At 52.4% G+C, this 21,135-nt stretch overlaps 6 non-coding genes and 6 pseudogenes across 6 annotated transcripts; all 12 read right to left on the minus strand.

Moving 5' to 3' along the window:
• Positions 1-665: 665 nt before the first annotated feature.
• On the minus strand, positions 666-774 carry LOC125308630 (annotated as a pseudogene).
• A 338-nt stretch (positions 775-1,112) lies between these two features.
• On the minus strand, positions 1,113-1,313 carry LOC125308941 (annotated as a pseudogene).
• Positions 1,314-3,208: 1,895 nt separating this feature from the next.
• LOC125308617 lies at positions 3,209-3,320 on the minus strand. Its single transcript, XR_007195927.1, has one exon. It is a non-coding gene; the product is annotated as a U5 spliceosomal RNA (small nuclear RNA).
• Positions 3,321-3,678: 358 nt separating this feature from the next.
• On the minus strand, positions 3,679-3,856 carry LOC125308997 (annotated as a pseudogene).
• Positions 3,857-4,465: 609 nt separating this feature from the next.
• On the minus strand, positions 4,466-4,644 carry LOC125309075 (annotated as a pseudogene).
• Positions 4,645-6,818: 2,174 nt separating this feature from the next.
• Positions 6,819-7,003, minus strand: LOC125309041. The gene has a single exon (XR_007196050.1). It is a non-coding gene; the product is annotated as a U2 spliceosomal RNA (small nuclear RNA).
• Positions 7,004-8,728: 1,725 nt separating this feature from the next.
• LOC125308586 lies at positions 8,729-8,840 on the minus strand. The gene has a single exon (XR_007195917.1). It is a non-coding gene; the product is annotated as a U5 spliceosomal RNA (small nuclear RNA).
• Positions 8,841-9,182: 342 nt separating this feature from the next.
• LOC125308966 lies at positions 9,183-9,370 on the minus strand. Its single transcript, XR_007196032.1, has one exon. It is a non-coding gene; the product is annotated as a U2 spliceosomal RNA (small nuclear RNA).
• A 1,866-nt stretch (positions 9,371-11,236) lies between these two features.
• LOC125308540 lies at positions 11,237-11,347 on the minus strand. Its single transcript, XR_007195909.1, has one exon. It is a non-coding gene; the product is annotated as a U5 spliceosomal RNA (small nuclear RNA).
• Positions 11,348-11,718: 371 nt separating this feature from the next.
• On the minus strand, positions 11,719-11,891 carry LOC125308927 (annotated as a pseudogene).
• Positions 11,892-17,752: 5,861 nt separating this feature from the next.
• On the minus strand, positions 17,753-17,864 carry LOC125308680. The gene has a single exon (XR_007195934.1). It is a non-coding gene; the product is annotated as a U5 spliceosomal RNA (small nuclear RNA).
• A 352-nt stretch (positions 17,865-18,216) lies between these two features.
• Positions 18,217-18,395, minus strand: LOC125309028 (annotated as a pseudogene).
• Between the last annotated feature and the right edge of the window lie 2,740 nt (positions 18,396-21,135).

Here is a 21,135-nt window from a genome sequence, read left to right on the forward strand (position 1 = left end):
ACCAAACAATTCAACTTCGCTAGCATTAAAACCAAGCATTTGTTGGGACACTTTCTTGAAAGTCAATCTGGACATTTCAATTAGCCTTCCATTTTTTGTAATAAAATTAAAGCGTCTGGCTAATGGTGCCTCCTCATGCCACGAGGCAGCCGACATGGTGGAGGCACCACCAGCCTAAACCTAAACTAAAACCACTAAAACTATAAATGCTTAAGACAATAAATTAACTAAAAAAAGGCTAAAAGGCTAGGCTAAAACAAGCTAAAAACCACACAATAAAAGGGCTAAACAGAAACACCTGGGCCTGATGTTTAAAGGGAACTCAAAGGAAAAAGGCGGCTGTAGACCTGTAAAGACAAAAAAACCAAAACAGTACAAAAAAACAAAAGCGAAAAAACAGTAATTTTTAGACAGAAAAAAACACACAAACCAATATAACTCCGGATGAGAGTGTCAAACCACCACAAGGTAAGGACGCCTTCCCTCACAGCAGTGGGCAGCTGTCTTAGCCAAAGGCCGAGGCGATACCCCACAACTGCGGCGAGGTCCGGCCCCCCCTCTAGCGGCGCCCCGGCTCACATGATTCTGAGGAGGCCCGGGGCCAGCAAAAGCGGACCCGCCCGCCCAAAACAAAAACCCGCGGCTGACTTTGGACAGGCAGGTGCAGCTCATGAAGCAGAGCTTCAAAAATACCGTAAACTTCGGGCAGTTCCCCCCCTCGGAAATCTTTAGTAAAAGGCGAAAAGATTTATGCGAGATGAAAGAAACCCGGCGATGGCTGCCACAGGGCACGCCCGGAGGAGAGCATGAGCGGCGCCCGGTGGACATGAGGGTGACTCAAAGCGTTGCCCAGTGGCAACAAGGCGGCAGTTATCAACAGCCCCTTTAAATTTTAAAAAAAAAAAAAAAAAGGGGAAAAAAACACAAAAGGGGCGAAAAGGAGGTGGTGGGCGGTTAACACACCTGGCAAGGACTCCTGCTGCTGTGTCTGCTCTGCTAAGGAGGATATCACAGTCAGTCAGTCAGTCAGTCAGTCAGTCAGTCAGTCAGTCAGTCAGTCAGTCAGTCAGTCAGTCAGTTCCACTGGGTTGGTTCTTTTCTTACACAGTCAAAGGATGTGCACCGTTCCCGAGTAAGCTGCAATACCGGTCGATCGTGGAAGCGGACGGACAAGCCCTCTTCCGTCTCCCTGTTCCAAAAATCAGATTAATATATGGTCCTCGGGTAGAGGACGTATCAGATATTAAACTGATAAGAACAGATTTTTTTTCTGTTTTAGTTTATTTTTATACAAAACACACATAAAAAGAAGTCGCACCGTGTGCAACAACAATTTATACAGTACAGCGTCCAGAACCTAGTCTGGACGAGAGTCGACCTCATAAGGAGGCCACCCAAAACAAATAAATAGTGGCCCAAAGACCACACAGACAAACAAAAACCACCATACAAGTAAAGACATTATACAATCAAACCCATCAAACAAACAAAACACTCCCAACCCCAATTCCATCTTTAATCCTCCCCAACACAGCCCAACATACACTTCCCCACATCGCCCAGCAGAGGGCACCAGTACAATAGCAGATCAACACAGTACAACAGCTTTACACCCCATTCCCCAAACCCACCCACTCCAAACAACAACAACAGTAACATCCCACCACAACATACAACCCAATCAGTCCGCCATCCCAGTAGTCCTCTTTAAATTGCCCTCATCCCACCCCCCCAGCAAGTCCCAGAGAAGAAGAGGGAGAAGGGAAGAGAATCCCCCTCAACACAGAGCCATTCGACCCATCCGACTCCTCCTGCGCCACTAAGACTCCATGCACCTCCCGACACCGTGAACCTAGCACCACCTTCCTCCGCCTGCAGGGCCCCATACCCTATTTGAGGCGGGGGACCCGCCCACACCCTTGCGCCGGCGGACAGGAGTCCCCGGCGAACCACCTTCACTCCCGTCCCGCAGGGGGCGCTTCACAGCCCCGAGCCTTCATCGCCAGTCTGCCATTTCTGCTTCCTGGGGGGAGGCAGAAGCCTCCATGATCCCACTTTCTTCTCTCCAGCACCAGTCACCCGGCCATCTTGAAGGCCATGCGGCCTGGCGCCATAGCCATAGCCTGACCATCTTGGCTACCTAAGCTGAGGCTCCCCTGGCCTCCACCCGACTGCAGGCACCTCAGGCTCTCGTCACCATCTCACCAGCAGGCACCGTCTTCACTGCAGCAGGCAACCGATAGGCTGCGCTGGCAGAACAGTTCCCACAGCGCCGAGGCGGTAAGCCCGCCCGACCTCGGCCACCACACCAGCCAGCTTGCCGCCTAGGGGCCTCCATAAACAGGTGGTCAGTTGCCCCACACAAAACACAAGCCCTCAATTGTTTGCAGTCTTTAACAAAATGCCCCTCAATCCCACACCGTAAACATGCCTTCACCGTACACTGACTGCGCAGATGTCCCAAACCCCCACAACCCCAGCACTCACTTGGCAAGTCGGAGGAAGACCCTCCGCGGTCGGGCCAGCGAAAAAAGCGAAGGGAGGCCGCCTTCAGCCGAACCCCCTCCTCCGACCATCCGAAGCCTCCTGCGACCCTCCACTTCCCGTCCAAAAGCCGTTAATGTCCACGATCCGCTCCGCTGGTGCTATCGCTGCACAATATCGCCCCAAGAAACACCGGACATCCGCCTCCAAGACGTGGGGGTTGAAAACCTGCACCACGATCGTGGAGAGGTCACCCCACCTCACCGCACTCACCCCCTTCAGCAGCGCCGGCACAGCCGTCGTCATGTGCAGCCGATACGCCCGCTCCATGTCCTCCAACTTCCGGAAAGTGACATCGAAACATGTCCCCTGCACCGTACTCTGCAAACAAAGGACCTCCTTGTCCGGCGGCTGCAGCCTTTCCCTCACCATCAGCCTCCCAAACGCTCGGTAAAGCTCCTCCATATGCTCCACCGGTATCCGGAACCTTATCGAACCTGGGAATCCCCAACCACGTTTCCGCAGACTCTCCCGCCATCGCTTCTGATAAGAACAGATACTACACTTGATCTTAGCCAAAGGCGGCGATACCCCACAACTGCAGGGTCGGCGGCCCCTCTAGCGGCGCCCCCAGCTCACATGGTTTCTGGGGGTATGGGGGCCAAAAAGTTGCCGCGGCCGCTAAAACAAAACACCTGGCGCTTGACTTTGGACAGGCAGGTGCAGCTCCGTGAAAGCAGAGCTTCCAAAAAATACCGTAAACTTCGGGGCAGTTCCCCTCCGCGGAAATCTTTAGTAAAGCGAAAGATTTTATGCGAGATGAGAAACCCGGCGATGGCTGCCACAGGAACGCCCGGACGGAGAAGCATGAACAGCGCCCGGTCGTGGACATGAGGGTGACTCCAAAGGCGTTGCCCAGTGGCAACAAGGCGGCAGTTATCAACAGCCTTTAAATTTTAAAAAAAAAAAAAAAAAAAAAAAAAAAAAAAGGGCGGGGAAAACACAAAAGGGCGAAAAAGGGAGGTGGTGGTTGGTTGTAACACACCTGCAAGGACTCCTGCTGCTGTGTCTGCTCTGCTAAGGAGGATATCACAGTCAGTCAGTCAGTCAGTCAGTCAGTCAGTCAGTCAGTCAGTCAGTCAGTCAGTCAGTCAGTCAGTTCCACTGGGTTGGTTCTTTTCTTTACACAGTCAAAGGATGTGCACCGTTCCCGGGTGGCTGCAATACCGGGTCGTCGTGGGAGCGGGTGAGCAAGCCCCCTCTTCCGTCTCCCTGTTCCAAAATCAGATTAATATGGTCCTCGGGTAGAGGGGCGTATCGAATATTAAACTGATAAGAACGATACTACACTTGATCTTAGCCAAAAAGGCGGCGTACCCCACAACTGCGGGGTCCGGCCCCTCTAGCGCCCCAGCGCTCACATGGTTCACGAGGGGGAGGGGCCAGCAAAAGCGGACCCGCGCCGCCCGCCAAAACAAAACACCACGGCGGCTTGACTTTGGACAGGCAGGTGCAGCTCGCCCGAAGCAGAGCTTCCAAAATACGTAAACTTCGGGGCAGTTCCCTCCGCGAAATCTTTAGTAAAGGCGAAAGATTTATGCGAGATGAAGAAGAAACCCGGCGATGGCTGCCACAGGCACGCCGACGGAGGAGCATGAACGGCGCCGGTCGTGGACATGAGGTGACTCAAAGCGTTACTTAGTGGCAACAAAGCGGCAGTTATCAACAGCCCCTTTAAATTTTAAAAAAAAAAAAAAAAAAAAAAAAAGAGTAAAAAGGGCGGGAAAACACAAAAGGGGCGAAAAAGGGAGGTGGCGCGGTTGGCCAACACACCTGGCAAGGACTCCTGCTGCTGTGTCTGCTCTGCTAAGGAGGATATCACAGTCAGTCCAGTCAGTCAGTCAGTCCAGTCAGTCAGTCAGTCAGTCAGTCAGTCAGTCAGTCAGTTCCACTGGGTTGGTTCTTTTCTTACACAGTCAAAGGGATGTACACCGTTTCGGAGTCGCTGCAATACCGGGTCGTCGTGGAAGCGGGCGGAGCAAGCCCTCTTCCGTCTCCCTGTTCCAAAATCAGATTAATATATGGTCACCGGGTAGAGGGCGTATCAGATATTAAACTGATAAGAACAATTTTTTTTTTTGAATGAATAAACAGAGCAAGCAGCCTTGAAGCTACAACACACAGGAGATACACACATAATACACACAACACACAAAAGATACAGAAGGAAGTTAATTAAGACTGGACTGGGGGCTGCCACCATAAACAATAACACATAAACATCAACAAAACCCAGGCACACAGGCCCGCCAAACACACCGAAAACATACACATATAAACCAAAAACCTTTCCCTGCAACACACTGTTTAATCCACCCCATACATCAAGGCAACACACCCACAAACACAGAAACACAGATACACAGCCCCATCACAAAAAACACATCAGCCCAAACCCGCCAGCCCGGCTTCTTCGGCTTTCCGATCCCAACCCCCTACCTGGAACAGTGGGGCGGCCTCTCCCCTTCCAGCCCTGTGCACTTCCACCTCCAACCACCGGGCGGGCCCCCCTCGGCCACAGCCACAGTCTCCTCCACCTTCTGCCGCCCCCGGACCCGTTACACTCCCACCCGCTGAGGGACTTCACTGCCCCGTCACCGCCGATCGCTTCCACCATCTCCTGCTCCTCGCGGCAAGCATCTGCCCAGCTGGTCTCCACCTTCTTCCCCACAGCCGACCTCTGTTTAGCGCAGCCTTTGACCTTCAGGCGGCCATCTTGCCCGCCATGCGACTTAAGCGGTAGCGAAATGGCCGCCAAGCAGCCAGCCTGGCTACCATCGCTCCAGCCACCACACCACCAGCAGACACAGCAGGCGGGCGGCACCACCACTTTCTGCTCCCAGTCCCGTCTTCCACCACCACGGCACCGATCTTTGCAGGCTTCTGCTTCCCTCGCCCGACGCACGGCGGGAGCCCCATTACCAAGAGCAGGAACCCCGCGGGCGCCAGTCACCACCCCAGCATAACTCAGCCTTTGCCGACACCTAGCAAACAAAATGGTCAGTCCCCACATAAAACACTCCTTCAACAACACAATCTTTCACCACATGTCCCACAGCCCCTGGCGCAAACCGACTTAACGGTACAGTCCCCGCGCAAATGCCCCACACCCCACAACCCCAGCACTCACTTGCGGCAAGTCCGGTATGTAAACTCTCCCACGGTCAGGTCCCAGAGCAAACGCGTAGGGCGGCCGCACCACACGATCCCCAGACGAGCGAAAGCCCGCAATAAAGCTCCATTTTCCTGTCAAAATCCATTGAGTCAGTATCCGCTCCCCATCCGACAAGTCGATGCAGTACCCGTTCAGGCTCCAGACATCCTCCAACAGCGTGGGGGTTAAAGACCTGCACCCGCGACAGTGTTGGTCGCACCCGCTTCGCACATATATCCCTTAGCCTCCGCGGGTTCCTAGTCGGATTCTCCCAATCACCCCCTCGATCATCCCCGCCGCCGTCCGGAAGGTCAAGTCGAAACAGGTCCATCCACCGCCTCCTGCAAACTGGCACCTCCTTGTCCGTTACGCCTCCTTGGCGATTTTTTGCTCCAAAAAACCTCGAAGTCAGCATAGCCCTCTTCTCCACCGGCACCAGGAACCGAATTCCAAACTTTGGGATCCCCGTCCATGTCTCAATGGCCACCATCGCTATCTCTGCTACTTGATCTTAGCCAAAAGGCGGCGATACCCCACCGTACCGCGGGGTCCGGCGACCCCTCAGCAGCGCCCCAGCGCTCACATGGTTTCAGGGAAGCGGGGCTAGTCGCCGGACCGCGCCGCCCGCAAAACAAAACACCACGCGGCTTTGACTTTGGACAGGCAGGTGCAGCTCCGCCCGAAGCAAGAGCTTCAAAAATACCGTAAACTTCGGGGCGGAGTTCCCTCCACGGAAATCTTTAGTAAAGCGAAAGATTTGTCTGATGAGATGAAGAAACCGGCGATGGCTGCCACAGGGCACGCTTGGGACGGAGAGCATGAACGGGCGCCCGGTCGTGGACATGAGGGTGACTCAAGGCGTTGCCCAGTGGCAACAAAGGCGGCAGTTATCAACAGCCCCTTTAAATTTTAAAAAAAAAAAAAAAAGGAAAACACAAAAGGGCCGAAAAGGGAGGTGGCGGTTGGCCAACACACCTGGCAAGGACTCCTGCTGCTGTGTCTGCTCTGCTAAGGAGGATATCACAGTCAGTCAGTCAGTCCAGTCAGTCAGTCAGTCCAGTCAGTCCAGTCAGTCAGTCAGTCAGTTCCACTGGGTTGGTTCTTTTCTTACACAGTCAAAGGGATGTGCACCGTTCCCGAATTAAGCTGCAATACGGGGTCGATCGTGGAGCCCGGTGGAGCAAGCCCCTCTTCCGTCTCCCTGTTCCAAAATCAGATTAATATATGATTTCGGGTAGAGGGCGTATCAGATATTAAACTGATAAGAACAGATTTTTTTTTTTTTTATTGAATATAAACAGAGCAAGCAGCCTTGAAAATACAACACACAGGAGATATACACATAATACACACAACACACAAAGAGACAGAAGGAGATTAATTTAAAGCTAGACTAGAGGCTGCCACCATAAGCAATAACACATAACATCACAAAAACCAGGCACACAGGCCCGGCCAAACACACATTGAAAGGCATACACACACATACCAAAACCTTACCCACCCACCTGATACACTGTTTAATCCCACCCCATACATCAAAACAAACACCCCAAACACAAAAACACAGATACACAACCCCATCATACAAAACACTTCAACCCAAACCCATCGTCCGTTTCACGCTCTCCACGTCCCAACCCCCCACCTGAACAGTAGGGGCGGCCTTCCCAGCCCCTGCACTTCCTTATCAACCACACCGGGGCCCCGGCCCCCGTACAAACACAATATCCTCCACCTTCTGCGCCCACGGACCTGGCGTTCCTCCCATCCACTAGAGGGCTTCTGCCCCGTCACGCCCGACCTTCCACCATCTCTGCTCTCTGCGACAGAAGCATCTGCCCAGCTGGACTCCACCCTCTTCCCCACAGCCCACGACCCTCTGACCCAGCAAGCTTTCTGACCTCGGTGACCCATCTTGCCTGGCCATGCGGCAAAGCGTAACCCGTGGTGCGAGCGTACCAGCTACCCTGCGATCCAGCCACCACACCACCAGCAGGCACAGCAGGCACCGTCACCAACATTCCACTCCCAGTCCCCGTCTTCTCCACCACCGGCACCGTCTTTGCAGGCCTCTGCTTCCCCTCACCCGACACCGCGGGAGACCCCGTACCAAGAGCAGAGTCCCCCGCAGCGCCAGTCACCACCCCAGCATAGCTACGACGTTTAGCACACCCAGCAAACAAATGGTCAGTCCCCCCACATAAAACACACTCCTTCAACTCAATACAATCTTTCACCACGTGTCCCACAGCCCCACAGCGCAAACATGATTTAACAGTACATTCCCCACGCAAATGCCCCTCACCCCCACACCCCCAGCACTCACTTGGCAAGTCCGGTATGAACACTCTCCCACGGTCAGGTCCCAGAGCAACGATAGGGAGGCCGGCACCACGACCCCCTAGACTGCAAGGCGAAGCCCAGCTGATGAAACTCCACTTTCCTGTCCAGAATCCATTAGAGTCCAACATCCGCTGCCCATCTGACAAGTCTATACAGTACCGCTCCAGAAAGCTCCGGACATCCTCCAACAGCACGTGGGGGTTGAAGACCTGCACCACGACAGTGTTGGTCGCACCCCACTTCGCCGCACACATCCCCTCCGCCACGGTTTTCCCAGACGGAATCGACCATCACCGATACACCTCATTCATCCCGCCCAACGTCGAGGAAGGATCGGGTCATAACAGGTCCCCCATCCTCCCCAGGCACAGCACCTCCTTATCCGTCACCCGAAGCTCATGGCGACCTTGACGCTCCAAAACCTCGGTCATCATGCCTCTTCTCCACGGCACCAGGAACGAATTCAACTGGGATCCCTTCCATGTTTCAATAGCCACCATCGCTACCTCTGCTTACATGATCTTAGCCAAAAGGCGAAGCCGATACCCACAACTGCATCGGGTCGGCGCCCCCTCTAGCGGCGTAGCAGCTCACATTATTCTGGGGGGGGGGGGGCCATGGGCCGGACATGGAGCACAAGAAGCAAAACACCACGGCCGGCTTGACTTTGGACCAGGCAGGTGCAGCTCCGGAAAAGCAGAGCTTCCAAAATACCGTAGCTTCGGGCAGTTCCCCTCCACGGAAATCTTTAGTAAAAGGCGAAGATTTTATGCGAGATGAAGAGAAACCCGGAAATGGCTGCTTACAGGGCACGCGGACGGAGAGCATGAACGGCGCCGGTCGTGGACATGAGGGTGACTCAAGGCGTTGCCCAGTGGCAACAAGACGGCAGTTATCAACAGCCCCTTTAAATTTTTAAAAAAAAAAAAAAAAAAAAAAAAAAAGAGTAAAAGGGGGGGAAAAACAAAAGGGGCGAAAAAAAGGGAGGTGGCGGTTGGCCAACACACCTGGCAAGGACTCCTGCTGCTGTGTCTGCTCTGCTAAGGAGGATATCACAGTCAGTCAGTCAGTCAGTCAGTCAGTCAGTCAGTCAGTCAGTCAGTCAGTTCCACTGGGTTGGTTCTTTTCTTACACAGTCAAGGGATAAACCGTTCCCGAGTCGCTGCAATGCGGGTCGATCGTGGAGCGGACGGAGCAAGCCCCTCTTCCATCTCCCTGTTCCAAAATCAGATTAATATATGGTCCTCGGTAGAGGACGTATCAGATATTAAACTGATAAGAACAGATTTTTTTTTTTCGTTTATTGCATAACCCAAATTAAACAATCATACAAGTATGTCCCCATGGACACCAAAATTACAAAAAGGAAAACCAAATTTAACAAAATACAAAAAACCAGAATAGCCACGGGGACCTAGCCGGGCAAGACCAGCCCCTAGGGACCCCCCCCCAAAATAAAGGCCGAAGGCCAGACACACAAACATAAATCCAACCTACCAACAAGGGCATTTATACACTCACATACAGCCAACATCACAAACCCACAGATAAACAAACCACTCCCTACTAGTCATTATACAAACAAACCCACAACACCCTCCCAACCCCAACTCCATCTTTAATCCTCCCCAAAAACAACCCTAGCATGCGCCCCACTAGTCCATACCCATAGTTCCCTTCAAACTATCCACATCCCACCCAGCAAGCTGGGGAGGGGGGGCGACTCCCCCGTTCTGCAGTCCCTCCGCCACCGACTCCTCGAATCCGCCGACTCATCCGACTCCAGCTCCACCATCTCACCCGTAGTCCCCGACTCAGCCACCAGGGGCAGGGGAGGCGCATCAGTGACCGCCCCCCTCCCCCGGCCGCTGACGCCGCGCAGGAGCACTCTCCGGACCTCCACCCTCCAGGGGGCGCTTCCCAGACACCATCGCCAGTTCCGCCATCTCCTCTTCCTGGGAGGCCGTTGCCTCCGCCCAGTTCAGCGTCCCGACCTTCTCCGTAGCCACGCCCGGCCTGCCCTTCGACCCCGCCGTCCCTCCGACCTCTGGGCGGCCATCTTGGCTGCCATGCGGCCTAGCGTTAGCCGTAGCCACCAGGCAGCCACCATGCGGCCCAGCTCCCGCACCACCAGCAGACACTGCAGCTCCCGTCACTCCACTAGCACCAGCCGCCGCTAGTCCAGTCGACCTCTGCTCCAACACACCAGTCGCCAAAGGAGCCCCTGCTTGGGAAACAGAAACCCTCCCACCACCAGATAGCCCCACCACCGCTCCCGCATAGCTCTGTCTCTTAGGGCACCTCAGAAAGAGGTGATCCTTAGCCCCACACAATGAACACTCCCTTCCCTCCCCACAGTCCTTCACCACATGCCCCACCACCCCACAACGAACACACCGCTGCGCCACACAATCCCTCCTCAAATGTCCCTCTTCCCCACATCCCCAACAAACAGTCGGCAAGTCCGGCAAAAACACCCTCCCTCGATCCGTCCCCAGAGCAAACAAATGCGGAGGCCGCAGCTGGCGGCCCTCCCCAGAGACACGAAAACGCACACAGTACCTCCACTTTCCAGTCCAGAATCCGTTAGAGTCCACGACCTTCTCCCCTGGTGACACCGAACTGCAATATCGGCTCAGGAACCACCGCACGTCCATCTCCAACACGTGCGGGTTGAGCACCTGCACCACCACCACGTTGACCTCGTATTCCAGGCGCTGATCCCTGTAATCTGTTTGTCACCATCCCCTTCACGCCGAATTCGCAGGTCCTCCTCCGCCTTAAAGGTGACATCCAGCCACCCCCCGCCGGGTAGTCCTGCAGGCACAGCACGCGTCAGCTCCCCGATAATCCCAGCACGCGCTTTGAGGATGACCTCTCCAAACCCAGCCCGATCCAACTCCGTCCTCCTCGCCTCCGGGATCACGTACCGGATCGCTTGCTTCGGTATCCCCTTCAACTCGGCCAACCGATCCACCATCGCTGCCTCAGGTAATCCCAGTGGATAAGAACAGATACTACCTTGATCTTAGCCAAAAGGCCGAAGCGATACCCCCACAACTGCCGCGGGTCCGGCGCCCCTCTAGCGACGCCCCTGCGCTCACATGGTTACGGGGGAGGGGGCCAGCAAAGCCGGACGCCCGCCACAAGAAAACAAAACACCACGACGCTTGACTTTGGACAGGCAGGTGCAGCTCCACCAAGCAGAGCTTCCAAAATACCGTGAACTCGGGGCAGTTCCCTCCACGGAAATCTTTAGTAAAAGGCGAAAGATTTGTACGAGATGAAGAGAAACCCGAGCGATGGCTGCCACAGGGCACGCCGGACGGAGAGCATGAACGGCGCCGGTCGTGGACATGAGGGTGACTCCAAGGCGTTGCCCAGTGGCAACAAGACGGCAGTTATCAACAGCCCCTTTAAATTTTAAAAAAAAAAAAAAAAAAAAAAAAAAAAAGTAAAAAGGGGGAAAACACAAAAGGGGCGAAAAGGGAGGTGGGCGCGGTTGGCCAACACACCTGGCAAGGACTCCTGCTGCTGTGTCTGCTCTGCTAAGGAGGATATCACAGTCAGTCAGTCAGTCAGTCAGTCAGTCAGTCAGTCAGTCAGTCAGTCAGTCAGTCAGTCAGTCAGTCAGTCAGTTCCACTGGGTTGGTTCTTTTCTTACACAGTCAAAGGGATGTGCACCGTCCCGAGTCGCTGCAATAATACGGTCGATCGTGGAGGCGGACGGAGCAAGCCCCTCTTCCGTCTCCCTGTTCCAAAAATCAGATTAATATATGGTCCTCGGGTAGAGGACGTATCAGATATTAAACTGATAAGAACAGATTTTCCTTTTTTGGAAAACTTTTATTGTCACCAACTCATGTTTTGCATTTACATTTTGATTTGTTTTTTTACATTTCATGGAATTTCTTTGTGGTACATTTTCATTTTTCTTTCATCATTTCATCACATTATCATCACATCACATGGTTTTCATTCTTTTCACATTTTGCATTTTCATTTCACATTTTACATTTTCATAATTTTTTACAGCACATTTTTACAAAAATAAAATCGTTTTGTCTAAAAAAGCCATTTTTGTTTTAAAACTGTGTCTGTGTGTGTAAAGTCCATGTGTGTGTTTAAAAGTTCATGTTTGTGTAAAAGGATGATAAAAGTCCACGCTTTTAAAAGAGTTCCAAATGTAATAAAATGCACTAAGAGTCCATTAAAAAGTCTCCGTTGTGCCGGACCGGGGTGAGCCACTAACAAGAGGCTCCACCCCGCTCTCCAGAAGAGCGAGGCAAGCGCGGATGCGCCCAGTGGAGGTCCTCCCCTCCGCCCGCTGCTCCGTCCCGTGATGGTAGTGGTGGGGGTGCGTCGGCGGGAGCCAGCAGCCGTGGGGGGGGGAACCTTCTGTTTGAGACCCGGCCCCTCCTCCCGAATGGCGGCGGGGCGGCCTCCTGCCGCGTAGATGTCACCAGCCGCCGTAACGCTGGCAGGGGCACCGTCACGCGCTTCCCCACCAGCAGGTTGCGGGAGGTCCACAATGCGGCTTTGATGCAGTTTAGGGTGAGCCAGAGCGCGGCAAAGTCGGCGGCTGGGATGGTGGTGGCGCCCTGGCCCACCCCGCTGACCACTAGTTGGTAGCTTGGGGGGACCTCCCCTGCTGGCAGGCTCGGGCATTGCAGGGGGCCGGTATCGGCCCACAGGTCCCTCGCCACGCCGCACTCCCAGAGCAGGTGCCGCACGGTCTCAGGTTGGCCGCATCCTGGACGTGGGCAGGTGTTGATTTTCCCCATGCCCCGGGAGTGCATCACGGCTCTGACCGGGAGGACCTCATGGAGCGCCATCCACGCCAGATCCTTCAGCTTGTTCTGGAGGGCGGGGTGGGCAGCGTTCCTCCAAGCCTGCTTGGCCTCACTGAGTGTGAGGCCGGGAACGGGGCTCACTGCTTCCCGGTCCTGCACAAGAGAGACAAGAGTTTTAGCATTAGTTAAAATTGTGACATCACTTGTTTTAAAATCATATTTGTTTAAAAATTTCTTAATAAAACAATACTCTTTTGGTAGGTTAAAAGCAACTGGAAAACGGTGGTCTGTATCTAAAATCCGCAACTGTCTGAGGTAGGACCCCATCCAGAATTTCACCATGGTGGCAGTCTTGTTCTCTCTGGATGGGGTCGTTGCGTATTTAAAATGCAGGGCGGTGAAGTTGCTGCCTAAAAACAGGTGGGGGTCCGGGAGGCCCTTTCCTCCGTTCTCCTTCCTCTTTTTAAGGACCTCCCTTCTCAATCTCTCCCATTTGGACCCCCACAGGAAATAAAACACCGCCCGGTCCAGACCTAAAAGAAAAGTTTTGGGGGGACTAAAAACAGAACACAGTAATAAAAGCAAAGGTAAGATAACTGCTTTAAAAATTAAAACCTTACCTTCAAACGTCAACTGTCTTAGTCCCCAGAACCCCAGTCGTTGCCTAACTTTCCCTAACGCGTCAGTCCAGTTGCCCCGTCCACCACCCTCATTGTCAAATTTAATACCTAAAATTCGAATGTCTGTCTGTTTAAAATCTACTGCCAGATCTGGTCTTACGTCACCCCACGGCCCAAAGAGCTGGGCCTCGGACTTGCTCCTGTTGAGCTTGGCGCCCGAGGCCCTTCCGTACCAGTCAGTCAAGTCGAGTGCTCTTTGGGCCGATAAAACGTCATTTAATAAAAGGGTCACGTCGTCCATGTACAGAGTGCATGTCGCGGTCAGTCCACCTGGCAAGTCAAGTCCTTTGATCCATTTGTCCCTTCTCAAGATCTGTGCCAGCGGCTCGATGCACGCAACGAACAGGAGTGGGGATAGAGGACACCCCTGGCGGGACGCCAGAGCACACTAAAAGCGCATTTGTGAGGTGCCCATTTACACGAATTCTGCTGTATATTTCTGTATACAGCAAACCCACCCACTTTAAAACCTCCCTGGAAACCCCATTTTTTGCAGTACCTTTAAAAGGTACTGGTCGCGAATCCGATCAAAAGCTTTCTCAAAATCTAAATTTAATACTAAAAGCCTAATATTTCTGTCTCTCGCAAAACAGATGGCGTCTCGGACCAGCACTAGGCTGTCCGTGATCCTCCTTCCAGGTACGGCACAGACTTGATCCGGGTGGATCACGTCCTCTAAAACAGTTGACATACGTAGTGCTAAAAGTCTGCTAAAAAGTTTACAATCCAAATTTAAAAGTGTGATTGGTCTCCAATTCTTTAAGTCAGTCCTGTCACCTTTTTTGTGAAGTAATGAAACTATCCCTGTCCTAAAGCTGTCTGGAAGTCGGTCGAGTTCGTCAAATTCTTTAAAAACAGTCAACATGTCATTGGCTAAAATGTCATAAAAGGTAACATAAAATTCCACGGGGAGTCCGTCCTCTCCCGGGCACTTTCCTGTTTTAAAACCTTTAAGACATTTTAAAATTTCAACCAATGTAAAATCTTCCGTTAAAAACTTCTGATTTAAAACTGTTGAACTTAAGAACTCTAAAACCTCTTCCATTATTTCTAAATGTACGTTTTTTTCTGCATAGAGGTCCCCATAAAATTCTTCTACCATTTTTAAAATTCCCTCTATGCAGGTTTCTTCCCTCCCTTCTTCTTTTAATTTCATTATCCCACCCCCTCTGGAAATTATTTTCTTAAAAAAAAACCTTGTACATTTTTCACCTTCTTCCATTTCTTTTTTTTTCTTTACTTCTTAAAATCGTTCCCTTACTCTGTTGTTCGGCTAAAACTGACATTTCATTTTTCACTCTTTTTATTTCTTCACTAAAATCCAATCCTTCGTTTAAAAGGTTAAAATATCTCTGTAATCTTTTTTGCAGCCCCAACATGCACCTCCTCTCTCTCTCTTTCTTGTCCTTACCTTTTATCTTAAAAAACGTCTTGGTCCTACCCTTCACCATTTGCCCACCAGTGTGCTCGTGAATCGTAAAGGTCTTGGAGGGTCTGCCAGAGGCTGAACTGCTCCCTGTATTCTCTAACTATCTCCTCATCCTGTAACAGGGAGCAGTTCAGCCTCCACAGCCCTCCACCTACAGTCACACCTGTGGGGAGTGAAAGGGTGCAGGAGAGCATGCAGTGATCTGAAAAGAAGAGGGGGGTCAATGTAGCATCCGTGGGCGGGCAATCTCTTGTTAAAACATAGTCGTCACGGAGGCTGGGGCCGTCACCACTGTGCCAGGTGAAGCCCTCCTCCCGTGGATGCACTTTTCTGTAACAGTCGACTAAGTTAAAATCTTTAATTATGTTTTTTAAAACCACAGATGTTTTGTCTAATTTAAAATCCTCCCCTACCTTCTTTCTGTCATGTCTGCTTAAAACACAGTTAAAATCCCCTCCGACCACTAGGGGAGCCCTCCCTAGCATGTGGGGCTGCAGTTCTATTAAAAGGTCGTGTCGGTCGTGTTTATCATTAAAACCATACACATTAAGAACATTAAAATCCCTGTCTAAAACAGTCAAGTGGGTTAAAAGGGCCGTCCGGGTCTCACCACTGTGCTGCCCTTCACCAGATGTGTGGATTTTAATTAAAATGGCGACCCCGTCAGCTTTGTTAAAATTGGACCCGCTCCATATGGAGGGTCCGGGGGGGTCCACATCTGTTCCCACTTGCTGTAGTTCTTTAAAAAGGCAAGGAGCACTCTTGCAGCAGAAATATATCTGCATTCAGAGTGCTCAACAGGGATAAAATGCTCTGAGCTCTCACTAGAGTCTTCACACTTCTTACATTGATTGTTGAGATTGTGAGACTCATGAGCAGTATGATAAAAATGGACACGACAGAGTTAAAATTACAGAGACATGTTTTAAAAAACAAGTGGAGATCAACCGGGGTTGATCTCCTGTGACACCTGCTCCTCCTTTATGACCAATGAATTTGGTCCAGAAGGGTCACTGGTGTCTCCAGCGTTATTTCGGCAGAAAAACCTCTGCGTTGCCCTTGGCGTGGATGCTCTTAGCCATGCGCATAAAAGACACTTCACGTCCACTGGCCACAGTCGATTCAGATCTTCGAAGAGGAACTATCTGAAGACAGTATCACCGAAGTTTTCTTCTCTGTCATTTCTGACAGAGGAGATTCTAAAGGTCTCTTATGCTGCGCGGTTGGGGAGTGAAGCAGGTGCTTCAGCCCCCTCAGAGGCCACACTCACCTCCTCAGTGGTTCGGGAGGCTGGGGCTTCCTTCTCTCCTTCAGGCTCCTCCTCCGCCTGCTCCATCTCCTTTTCCAGCTGGGAGGGGCGTGGCCTCCAATCCGTCTCTGACTCTGCCTGGGTGTTAGCTTTGCTCGTAGCCGCCCGGCTAGTCCCTGAAGCTGGCTGGAGGTTTCCCTCCAAAACTTCAGGGACCACCCCTTCCTCCATTTTGCCCCTTCTCTTCCTGTTCTTGTTCTGGGCCATGCGGCGGCCGGCCATTGCGGCCATTTTGGTAGCCTTTAGCTTGTTGGCAAAAGAGCTAGGGCAATCTCTGTAGAGATGGGATGAAACTCCACAGAGATTACACTTTCTGCCATTTGTGCAATCTTGAAAAGATGCCCAATTTTCTACACTTCCTGCATACAATTTCTTGCTTGCAGCCCGGCCCAAGATGCCCAAGCTGGTCGCATTTGCGACACAGCTTAGGCATCCCTTGGTAGTGGATGTAGCCCCGGTTCTCTCCCAACACAATCATAGAGCCCGAATCTGGGCGGAGGCCTAGGTAACTGCTCGGGTCTTCCCATTGTTTAATGGGAACTCTCCCTGAAAGCAGTTCCAAATGCCATCCTCGTCTAAAACCTTAACTGGTGGGCTACGAACGGCGCCAAAATCTAGCCAGCCATGTGCTAATGTCTTCCCCAGTCACAGTTTCATTGAACATTCTAACAATCACCACTTTCTGTGAGTTGTCCGAAAGTTTCTCAACTTCAAACATGGAGAGCTGGTCTTTACAAGTCACAAACCGTTGCCAAAACTATTAAGCAGTGAAGCCGAGGAAGCTAACATCAAATCCCTTTGTTCCCAGGCAGAGTCACCAAACAATTCAAATCGCTAGCATTAAAACCAAGCATTTGTTGGACACACTTTCTTGAAAAGTCCAATCTGGACATTTCCATTAGCCTTCCATTTTTTATATAATAAAATTAAAGCGTGCGGCTGTGGTGCCTCCTCATGCCAGCACAGAGCCCCCGACATGGTGGAGGCACCACCAGCCTAAACCTAAAACTAAAACCACTAAAACTATAAATACTTAAGACAATAAATTAACTAAAAAAGGCTAAAGGCTAGGCTAAAACAAGCTAAAACCACACAATAAAAGGAGCTAAACAGCAGCTTACCTGGGCCTGATGTTTAAAAGGAACTCCAAAGGAAAAGGCAGCTGCTTAGACCTGTAAAAAGACAAAAACACAAAACAGTACAAAAAACAAAGCGAAAAAACAGTAATTTTAGGGACAGAAAAAAACACACAAACCAATATAACTCCCGGATGAGAGTGTCCAAACCACCACAAGGTGGGACCGCCTTCCTCTCACCCAAGGTCGACCCGCTGTCTTAGCCAAAGGCGAAGCGATACCCCACAACTGCCGGGGTCCGGCGGCCCCTCTAGCGACACCCCGCGCTCACATGGTTTCTGGGGAGGCGGGGCCAGCAAAAAAGCGGACCCTGCCCGCCAAAACAAAACACCACGACGTTTGACTTTGGACAGGCAGGTGCAGCTCGCCCGAAGCAGAGCTTCCAAAATACCGTAAACTCGGGGCAGTTCCCCTCCACGGAAATCTTTAGTAAAGGCGAAAGATTTTATGCGAGATGAGAAAACCTTGAGCGATGGCTGCCACAGGGCACGCCGGACGGAGAGCATGAACGGCGCCCGGTCGTGGATGAGGGTGACTCAAGGCGTTGCCCGAGTGGCAACAAGACGGCAGTTATCAACAGCCCCTTTAAATTAAAAAAAAAAAAAAAAAAAAAAAAAAAAAGGGCGGAAAACACAAAAGGGGCGAAAAGGGGAGGTGGCGCGGTTGGCCAACACACCTGGCAAGGACTCCTGCTGCTGTGTCTGCTCTGCTAAGGAGGATATCACAGTCAGTCAGTCAGTCAGTCAGTCAGTCAGTCAGTCAGTCAGTCAGTCAGTCAGTCAGTCAGTCAGTTCCACTGGGTTGGTTCTTTTCTTACACAGTCAAGGGATGTGCACCGTTCCCGGAGTCGCTGCAATACGGGACGATGCGGAGCCGGACGGAGCAAGCCCCTCTTCCGTCTCCTGTTCCAAAATCAGATTAATATATGGTCCCGGGTAGAGGGCGTATCAGATATTAAACTGATAAGAACAGATTTTTTTTTTTTTTCTTACAGCCCAACATACACTTCCCCACATGCGTAGCAGAGGGCACCAGTACAATAGCAGATCAACACAGTACAACAGCTTTACCCCATTCCCCAAGCCACCCACTCCAAACAACAACAACAGTAACATCCCACCACAACATACAGCAATCAGTCCTTGTCCAGTAGTCCTTCCAAATTCCCTCATCATCGCTTAAGTCCCCGAGGGGGAGGGAAAGATCCCTCTTCACCCAGAGCCCGTCGACCCGTCCGACTCCTCCTCGCCACTAGGCGCCGCCACTTCGCGTTCTGCACGTACCACCAGCAGGGGCCTCGTACTGTGAGGCAGGAGACCCGCCACCCTTGCTCCGGCGTGGACCGGAGTCCCAGCGAACCCCCTCCGTCCTGCAGGCGCTTCACTGCCCAGCCGCGCCGCCGCCAACTCAGCCATCTCCTTCCTGTAGGCAGAAGCAGAAGCAATTCGTCCACACTCCATACCAGCACCAGTCGCAAAAGCGTGCATCTTGGCTTTGCCAAACTAGCAGCGTAGCCACCAGCAACCCTCTTGGCTGTAGCAGCTCGAACCACCAAGAGGCGCGCGGCACCTCCGCTCCACTCGCTCTTGCCACCGTCGCGCCAGCAGACACCGTCTTCACCCCAGCGGGCACAGAAGGAAGCCCCACGGTTACAGTGGAGACCCCCCTTGCGCAGCCGCCACTCCAGCCTCCTGGAAACTCTTCCACCTGGCAAGCCGCGGGCTGATGATCCTTCCTCCACATACTCACAGCCTTCACCAGAGCCGACACGTAACTCCTCCGCTGCAGCCCCCAAAAGATGGTCCGTCGCCCCACACAAAGCACATTCCCTCAACTTCTTACAGTCCTTCACCAAATGTTCCTTGGGCCCACACACTTAAACAAGCCAGCACAGTACATTGACTCCATAAAATGCCCCTCCCACAACTAACCTCCTTGCTTAAGTCCGAATAATAATCACTCCCTCTGTCAGGCCCCCAACATAGTGACGGCCGCTGCAGCGTTCCCTTCTAACCCGAAACAACCCGCAGTCTGACCACTTCCCGATCCAAGAAGCCGTTGGCATCGCGACCGCCGTCCTTGTGACACCTCCGTACAATACCGCCCCAACAGACCAGCGGACATCCTCTTCCAGCCGTGGGGGTTGAAGACCTGCACCTGCGAAACCCTCGGGCCTTGAAAACCTCATTCGCCAGTCCATACTCCCCACGGTGCCGACCCGTGACCGTCCCCAGCATCCTTCCACGCCGAACCGCCACCAACATGTCACGAGCCGGAAGGTCACGTCGTCAGCCCCTCCGTTGGCAGCCAGCGGCACAACACCTCCTTGTCCGTCGCCCCCAACAGCCCCTTCGATCGCCGCTCAAACGGCTCATAGAAAACTCCTCCCTCCGCGGCCGGGATCCAGAACTGCATAGCATGCCTGTTTTCCACGTCCACCGCATCCGCCTCAGACACATAGCCGGCTGTCTGGGTGATGCCGTTGATAAGAACAGATACTACACGCCCAGTCTTGGCCAAAAGGCCGAGGAAAGCGATACCCCAACTACCGCGGGGTCCGGCGGCCTCTGGCAACGCCCCAGCGCTCACATGGTGCGGGGAGGCGGGGCCAGCAAAGCGGACCGCCGCCGCCGCCGGCTCAAAAGCTGCCACAGCGCTTGACTTTGGACAGGCGGTGCAGCTCCGCTGACCGAGCTTCAAAAATACCGTCGCTTCGGGCAGTTCCCTCCACGAAATCTTTAGTAAAAAGCGAAAGATTTGTCGATGAAGAAACCGGCGATGGCTGCCACAAGCGCGGCGGACGGAGTATGGTGGCGCGGTGCGTGGACATGAGGGTGACTCAAGGCGTTGCCCAGTGGCAACAAGGCAGTTATCAATATTGCTAAATTTTAAAAAAAAAAAAAAAGAGTAAAGAAGTGAGAAAACACAAAAGGGGCCGAAAAGAGTGGCAGCGGTTATACACCTGGCAAGGACTCCTGCTGTGTCTACTCTGCTAAGGAGGATATCACAGTCAGTCAGTCAGTCAGTCAGTCAGTCAGTCAGTGATCAGTCAGTCAGTCAGTCAGTTCCATAGGTTGGTTCTTTTCTTACAGTCAAAGGATGTGCACGTTCCCCGGGTAGCTGCAATACCGGGTCGTGGTGAGATGAACCGACCCCTCTTCCCGTCTGTTCCAAAAATCAGATTAATATATGGTCCTCGGGTAGAGGCGTATCAGATATTAAACAGTAAGAACAATTTTTTTTTATTGAATATAAACAGAGCAAGCGGCAAACACAACACGGGAGATACACATAATACAACACACAAAAGATACAGAAGGAAGTTGAGTAAGACTAGACTGAAACTACATAAACAATAACACATAACATCAACAAGCAGGCACACAGGCCGGCAAACAGCGGCATACACACATATACCAAAACGCTTTCCACTTGCATTTTCTTTGCGTCACTTTTGTATCAAAACAACACCCGACATACAAACACAGATACAACCCATCAAAAACACGTATTTAAACCCATAAAGCCGCTTCACGCTTTCCACGTCCCAACCCCTACCTGAACAGTAGGGGCCTCTCCCTTCAGCCCTGTGCGCCCACCTCCAACCACGGGCGGGCCCCCTCCGGCAACCACAGTCTCCTCCACCTTCTGCCCCGGCCCACCGGACCTGCGTTACCTCCACCCGCTGAGAAACTTCCTGCCCGTCACCGTCGCTTCACCATCTCCTGCTCCTGCAAGCGAAGC

Source organism: Alosa alosa, chromosome 1 (assembly GCF_017589495.1).
Source record: "Alosa alosa isolate M-15738 ecotype Scorff River chromosome 1, AALO_Geno_1.1, whole genome shotgun sequence".
NCBI lineage: Eukaryota > Metazoa > Chordata > Actinopteri > Clupeiformes > Clupeidae > Alosa > Alosa alosa.